Raw genomic sequence first — 8920 nt, forward strand, 5'->3', positions numbered from 1 at the left:
GATAAATACCACCTTTAAATCACTAACAGGAGTTCTCATGAGCTACATAAGTAATATACCACATACACACACACGTGCACACGTACACAAGCCCAAACACATTGATTCAAATCAGTGTTTCACTGGCACAAATTGAATGAAAGAAAAATCAAAGGGAAAATATGTTCATCTTAAATTTATTGATGATGGCTTTGGAATTCCGCATTATTACATTTTCTCATATGAGAGTAAGCACCTCAGGGATTTATAGCCTAGTATCGGGAATTGGATTAGGTATATAATTCCTTATCCCAAACCAACTCACTTTAGAGTGAAATTGCCATGGAAAAAGGGAATTAGTTGAATTATTAGGGAATGGTTTAGACATTTTTATCTGCTGCCTGTAGTACTCAGGAAGGCTGAGTGCCTCCCACCTCACCTGCAGTTGACAGATGCCTGGGGCATCCTTAGAGTAGGTGGTTGCTTGAATCTCAGAGCATGTCATGAGGGGGTGGACACTAGCCCTGCTGGATTCTCTCTTCCTCCCCAATGTCTTTGCTATTTGGTAATATTTTCTACAGGTCATTGCAGCACCAGAGAGGATTATTTTTACTCATCAGGCGTTTGCTAGATTTTAAGAAATTTGGAAAGAAGTGCTATGGAGAAATTGCTACACTTTGAAGCCAAATCCCCCCTCCACTCCTTCTGATGCCTCCTGGGAAGAAATGTTTTGCTTTTATGTAAAATACTAAAATATTTCTCAGTGGTAAGGAAATTCAGTTTTGAACCTGGGTCCTGAGAACGAAACCTAAAAAGATGTAAATAGAGGAATCTTAAGTTCAACACATTCTCACAGTTCTGAGTTCAGATTCCATTGTCAAGTGACACCCTTAGGAAAAATCCTCCACAAGGGGCCACTTGTGCTCTATTGTAGAATCTCAACAGGTTCTGAAGAGTTGGAATATTTCTGTTGAGAATCACTAGTATGTGCGGTAAAATATGGTTGTTTTAAAATGTGTTGTGTTTCTTAAAATACAAAAAGTAAAAAAAGAAAAAATGAGAAGGGGCCTGTTCCGGTGACCCACCCAAACTGTAAAAAGTGGGTCTGTTAAAGAATTTTAATCCAAATAGATACACATGAAGTGACAACATCAAACAGGTTTGGACTCTTGAATAAATCTGGTAGAAATCTCGTTAGACTTTTGAGTAAGTCTGACCTTGAAATGTAGGCAGCCTCAAATTCTTTATCCTTTTCCGGAAATATTTTCTTTTAATTTTTCCATTTTAAAGGGAATGGGGTGGGGCAGACTCATTATCATTTTTTCCAAGAAGGCCTTGACACCTTATTATGTCACACCCGTTAGGAAAGAGTGCACGGCTGTGGTTGGCTGCAGAAGAAAGAGGTGTCGTTGAGCCCATACTTGCCAGCCCAGCTGAGCTTCCTTATGCTTGACTGTTGTTAAAATAAATATTATAGTGTACTCTTATCAGAATGAACCTGTGCAGAATTTAAGAAAGAACAGAGGAGCTAGAGATGACTGTTGGCAGCCGATATACTAAAGAGTTAGGGGCTAGGAGGGTGTGAGTGTAGTTGGGTGTAGAATTCTCCCCTGCCGTGTGGGAGACCCAGGTTCGATTCCTGGCCCATGCACCTTCCAAACAAAGAAATAAACTAACAAAAACAAAAATTCAACAAATGGTACTGCAATAACGGGATACTCACATGGAAACAGAATGAAATGTGGCCCAGCCATACAGCATACAAAAAAAAAAAAAAAAGAGTTGTGGGATAAAGCTCCAAATACCACAGGATATTGGGGTAGCCTTATAGATGTGCAGATGCCCAGGTATTAAGGAAACACATGACAAACATCCCACGTATGGGGAGTAAATTGACCCCAACACCGTCAGAAGACATTACACAGCATCTGTAAACTTTCAAGATAAGAATGAAACCAATGGGGTCGGGATTAAGGTAATTCAGAATACAAAGACATTGCCTGTATTTTAGAACTTCACCTACTCTTTGAGACCAAAGGAAGAAAGTTTTATTATGTTCAAAACCTAGGTTTTCTATAGCACATACTCTAACTCGACCTGTCTGGATAGATCATTTAAACAATCCAAACACAGGGAGTCCAGAATAAGAATGAGGGCCTTTATTCCTATATGGCTTAATGTAATACCTGGATACATCCCAAAGTACATTAAGCAGATAAAAAGTATTGGCAAAGTCCTTTGAGGGATGGGAGAAAAATCATGGAACCCCAGATACTGTGCCAAACATTAGGGACACTCAAATCAACAGGCCAAGCTCTTGATCTCGAGGCTTGCTCTTCTAAAGCCTATATATATAGTACAGAAGCTTAGCCTACCTATAGGTATGCCTAAGAGTCACCTCTAGAGTAGTTCTTTTGTTGCTCCGATTTGGCCTTTCTCTCCCTAAGCCCAACTCTACAAGTGAAACCATCGCCTTTCCCACTACATCGGACATGACATCCAGGGGTGAAAGTCTCCCTGGCAGCATGGGAGATGACCCCCAAGGCATGAGTTTGGCCCTGGCACCATGGGATCAACAATGTCATGCTAACCAAAAGGGAGAAAAGAAGTATAACAAATAAGGTTGTCAGTGGCTGAGAGAGTTCAAATAGAGTCAAGAGGTTACACTGGAGGTCACTCTTACGCATGCTTCAGTTAAACATTGCTACCTATCATAACTTGCTAAACTCCAACCAAAACCATTCCAGCCAATCCTAAAGAATACCTAGGGCATTGTATAAGATTCTACAAAGGTTCCATGCACTTAGGATAACTCTCCAAAGCCTATAACCTCCACATGGGTCCTTGGACCAGATAAATCCTGAAATGCAGAGGGGCCAGCACTTCCAGAATATCAACTAGTTGCATCCCCATCCCATATTATCAATATCCCCTTCCAAAATGAAAAAGTTAGAATGGGCATAGCCCAAATACCCCTAAAGAATGGGATAGAAAGATCGAAGGTGAAGGTAGAGTTACACAGAGAAAGTATAACAAATGAGTATGAGTGCTGAATCATTTTACTATTTCTTTTAACCTCAAGTATCTTAGAGCGGCTAGAAATAAAAACCTAAAATTGTGGCATTGTAACCAATATCAAACTCTAAAATCTGTTCTACAACTAATTGTTGTGATGTACTTTGAAATTTACTGCTTTTACACCTATATGCTATTTAAAGAGAAGGAGTATAATAGAGAAAATAGGATTTAACAAATGAGTATGACTGCTGAATCATTATATTGATATTTCTGTTGGTCTTCTGGTTTTTGGAGCAGCTAGAAGAAAAAACAAAAAATCATGGAACTGTAAGCCATAGCAAACTTTAAAATCTGTTCTATAACTACTTGTTAAAATGTACTTGGAAATTTATTGCTTTTTTTGTATATATTGTTACATTCCACAGTTATAAAAAGTTTAAAAAAAGAAAAAAAATGTATCTTTGGAATACAGAATTGCCTCTGTTCCCAAGAGGGCCATCAAATCTTTCTAGCAATTGAGTACAACATGTGTGTTAAGTTTAACACAACTGTAAAAGCTACCAATAGTAAACCAACTACACCGACCATACAGAATAAACCAAGGGACTTGACACATGTGCAAGCTTGGTTATTAATCCAAATCTTACATCCAGTCCTAGTTTACACTGAAAGGAAAATAAGCTTTTATATTATCATGAAAGCATAAGTTCTACTATGATAAGATAGAACAAAAAGAAAGAGGACAGGGGAATGTTGCCTTACTCTAACCAATGATAGTCCCCTATAATGCTCAGAAGCAAGGTGTCTTCCCTATGATTTCCCTATCCACACTCTTAAAAATTTTCTGACTTCAGTGAATATCTTTCCTAAAAAAAGTGGAATTGTTTCTCTCAGGATTCTATATACTTTAAAAAAAATTATTTATTAATTAAAAAATAAAGAAACAAAATAAAACATACATAATCAGTAATCACAATATCATCACTTAGTTGCATATTCATCATTTCTTAGAACATTTGCATTAATTCAGAAAAAGAAATAAAAAGACAATAGAAAAAGAAATAAAACAAACACAGGGAAGAAAAAAAAAAAGATTATACCTACCATACCCCTTACCCCTCACTTTCATTGATCACTAGCATTTCAAACTAAATTTATTTTAGCATTTGTTCCCCCTATTATTTATTTTTATTCCATATGTTCTACTCCTTTGTTGACAAAATAGATAAAAGGAGCATCAGACACAAGGTTTTCATAATCACAGTCACATTGTGACAGCTGTATCATTATTCAATCATCCTCAAGGAACATGGCTACTGGAACACAGCTCTACATTTTCAGGCAGTTCCCTCCAGCCTCTCCATTACACCTTAACTAAAAAGGTGATATCTATTTAATGCATAAGAATAACCTCCAGGATAACCTCTCGACTCTGGAATCTCTCAGCCATTGACACTTAGTCTCATTTCACTCTTCCCCCTTTTGGTCGAGAAGGTTTTCTCAATCCCTTGATGCTTGGTCTCAGCTCATTCTAGGGTTTTTCTCAATCCCTTGATGCTGAGTCTCAGCTCATTCTGGGATTTCTGTCCCACGTTGCCAGGAAGGTCCACCCCCCTGGGAGTCATGTCCCACGTAGAGAGGGGTAGGACATGCTCATTGTGTTGGAGGATTCTATATACTTTTTGATTATATAGGGTATATATGAACATCAAACCCACCTTAGGATATAATTTACATAATTACAGTTCCCATAACCTATATTTAGATATAAGAAATAAATCACCACCAACTGTGTTCACTTGTTCTTAATAGCAAACAACCACACCGATATGCATATTAAATAACAGTTCAGTCTAAATAGAGAACCATTTAGTACCTCATTCTCCATATTTCGACACTGAATTTTCATGCATCAAGAACATACAAGAGTTACAGAGTACTCAATGGCTTCTTAAGTAGTCTTAGTACACACAAATATAATTCTTTTCTGGTGCTTTCTTTTGTAGAAGTAGAATCAAGTCTCCACAAGACTAAATGACTTTTACCTACCCAGTACATGAAATTATACATATAGACAATGTATACACAAATTATCCCAAAATGTTCATCAGTCACACGCTGATGGAACCAATTGGCTCCATGTTTCCAGACAACAAACAGGGGGCTCAGATTCAAGCTAAAAGCAGTATCAATTGTAAAAACTGACCTACAGGAGAGGATCTGCTCCAAGTCAAAGTGGGAAGAAAATGATCACACCCAAAATTAAAATACACAGATATTCTTGCCCTTTGACCACAATTCCTTTTAGCTGTTTTGCAAAGTTTACAGAATGCTGTGTAATGTCTTCTGACGGTGTTGGGGTCAATTTACTCCCCATACGTGGGATGTTTGTCATGTGTTTCCTTAATACCTGGGCATCTGCACATCTGTAAGGCTACCCCAATATCCTGTGGTATTTGGAGCTTTATCCCACAACTCTTTTTTTTTTTTTTTGTATGCTGTATGGCTGGGCCACATTTCATTCTGTTTCCATGTGAGTATCCCGTTATTGCAGTACCATTTGTTGAATTTTTGTTTTTGTTAGTTTATTTCTTTGTTTGGAAGGTGCATGGGCCAGGAATCGAACCTGGGTCTCCCACACGGCAGGGGAGAATTCTACACCCAACTACACTCACACCCTCCTAGCCCCTAACTCTTTAGTATATCGGCTGCCAACAGTCATCTCTAGCTCCTCTGTTCTTTCTTAAATTCTGCACAGGTTCATTCTGATAAGAGTACACTATAATATTTATTTTAACAACAGTCAAGCATAAGGAAGCTCAGCTGGGCTGGCAAGTATGGGCTCAACGACACCTCTTTCTTCTGCAGCCAACCACAGCCGTGCACTCTTTCCTAACGGGTGTGACATAATAAGGTGTCAAGGCCTTCTTGGAAAAAATGATAATGAGTCTGCCCCACCCCATTCCCTTTAAAATGGAAAAATTAAAAGTTTTTTATTATACATTAATGAAACAGCCTCTGAATATCCAAAAGTAACTGTTTCTACTCTGAACTAAATGTGACTGCTATAAGCGCTTACAATCAAGGCCCCAGTTTTCTTATAAATATTTTCTAAATGAGACCGTACAATAATTGCTCTTTTGTTTCTGGCTGATTTTACCTCACCAAATGTCCCACAGGTTCATTTACATCATGGCTCCAAAGATCCATTTTGACCTCTACATTTACTTGATTTTTTTCCCAGTGATCAAAATTAGTGATATATTAAAGGTGAAGCATAAATAATTCACCAAGCATTTATCTGGGTACCAAAAGTAATTTGTATTTTTCCTATTTCCTCTATTCAAATATTTTACTGAGATAGCAAGACCTTCATGTTATGTAATAGAGGAAGTAAGATTTTCATCTTAAATCTATTCTGGTGGCTTGGAGTTATGCATCCTAGAGAAAACATATTCTTAATCTTAATCCATTCTTGTGGATACGAATCCACTGTAAATAGGACTTTTTGATGAGGTCACTTCAGTTAAGTGTGGCCCAACTCCATCAGGATGGGTCTCAATCCTATTACCAGAGGCCTTATAAAGAGAAGACCACAGAGAGAGAAACCACAGGGAGCAGCCAGAAGCGAGAAGTTAATGGAACCTGGAAGAGAAAGGAGAAGATGCCACCATGTGCATTGCTGTATGATGGAAAAGCCAAGGAACCCCAAAGAATGCCAGCTAGAAGACACTCCCTGGGACATGTCTACCCTTTGTCTTCTAGCCTCTGAAACTGTGGGCTAATAAATTCCTGTCGTTAAGCCAACCAAGCACATGGTATTTGTTTTAGTAGCTACGAAACTAATACGTCTATGGTTCCCGAAAAATAAAAAAAAAAGAAAGGACTCTTCTTTACATGTTTGGAGATTTGGTTTAAATGTCAATGTTGGGAAATTCAGGGCTTTTCTTGATCCTAATTCACAAATGTGCCTCAGTGCCTTTTTGGAGAGGCATTTAAAGGAGATTTGGTGATTAGGTCCCCAAAATACCGAAGTTTGTACTTTGTCAGGAGAGAATTATTAGTTCTTTTCTGCACTACTAGGAGAGGCTCCTTTGCATGTGGAGATAACCCAGGACTAGGGGAAAGGCAGAACACCTGCATCTTCCCCTACTCAGCAGAAGAAATGAAGAGTGTGAACTGGGTGGTACTCGAGACTGGAGTCCTGCTTCCAGCGCTGAGATCCTGAGCCAGTCCCTTTCAAGAATTGCTTTATGAAAGATAGAGTTTTCAAGCAAGGGCTCAAAAGAACCCTTCTGAGGCTTTAAAAGGCCAACACTGTGGGATCCCACCATAGCAGGCCCAAGTGTGTGGTAGGCAGGTGCTGCCCCGGGGAGCTGCTGGGCTCCACCTGCCAATCTGGGACACCTGTGGGAAAGAGCTTGGTCCCCACGGTCTGCTTAGGACTTGTGGAAGGAGTGAAATTGTTGGGCTTTCATTGCACTAGTCACCAAGGACAGGAGTGTAATAAACAAATCTCTTAAAGTATTTGGAGGGCTGGGGATGTGAAAACTGGGCTGGGGCCTTGAGCCAATTAGTCTCTCGGATTCTTGGCTGTGCGGATGTAGTACTGGGAAAGAAGGGTTTCCACAAAAGGTTTATTCCTAGTAAGAGTGACATACGTCTTCTTTTTAGTTGAGTGGAAAGGCCCTGTAAGGTATCACCTTGTTTTGTGCTTCAGAGGCTCAAATTGCTGTGTTGTTAGATTCTCTGGGGAGCTCCTGTAGCTCCTCTAACACTGTCCTTTCCCAGAATCTGTTCACTGAGCCTTCAGTGAGGGTTTTAATGCAGGTAATCAAGAAACTCTCATTTCCAGCCAGAATCAAACTGTTTTTGCTACAAGCACAGCCAACAAAATAGCACACTGCTTGCGGGAGACAATCACTGCCCTAACATCTTTCAGGCTGCCAAAAATGAAAACACTGCAGGAAAATTGCTGTCTTAAGCAAAAAATTTCAACTTTTAGACCTCAACTAGCTTTCAGGGCACCTGTTCAATCAAAGCCTGCATTAAGTAAGGTTGTTCATGGGGGTAAATGTCTCGGCTCCTCTATCTCGTGATTTCCTGTCTCTTTCTCTCCTGATGTGGATCATGCTCCTTGTTTGCCTGCTGCACAGCTCTGCTCCCCCTGGCCCGCCCCATGCACCTCAGTTGTTCTTTATAGGGGCTGTTCCCTTTGTCAGCATTTATCTGGACCATTCTTTCTTCCTTGTTAACCTCTCCTGCAAAATGTTTCCTTTCTGTATACCTTTCTCTTAGCATCTTGAGAGGCAATTTGCCTTCTTACTAAGAATTTTAGATATATGAGCCTGTTTTTTTTCAAGACTCATTTGTTATGCTAATCTTAGGCCAATTTTTCATTTAGAGCTATACCAACTTTGCTTCATTTTAAGGAGGCTAGTGATTGCACAGAGAAGTTACATAATAGACCTGTAGGTTTTAGTGCTAGGAAGGTAGTTAATTCCATAGTTTTATTAACTTGTTTATATTCATTCAACCATTTAATTATTTGACATCAAATATTTATTGAGCAAATACCATGTGAGAAAAGTGAAAATTGGTTTCTACTCTTATGGGGCTTCCAGTCTAGAGGGAAAGCAGACAAAATTCAAACAATCAAAATAAATGCAAAAAATTATAGCAACAATGCTTTAAGTGTATAAAAATAACTGACATGGTAAGGAAAGTGAGACACAGCTTCCCTGAGTGAGTGAGGATTGAGATGAAGTATGATGGAAAAATAGGTGTTGACTGGAGAAGAGGCAGTGTGTCAGGCAGGCAAACCGAATGTGCAAAAGCATTGTGGTGTGAGAGCATGGCACAGTCAAGGAAACAGAAAGAAGGAGACTGCGATGAGGGTTCGGGGAGCATTGCTGACTAAATC

This window comes from Tamandua tetradactyla, chromosome 17 (assembly GCF_023851605.1).
Source record: "Tamandua tetradactyla isolate mTamTet1 chromosome 17, mTamTet1.pri, whole genome shotgun sequence".
Classification (NCBI taxonomy): Eukaryota; Metazoa; Chordata; class Mammalia; order Pilosa; family Myrmecophagidae; genus Tamandua; species Tamandua tetradactyla.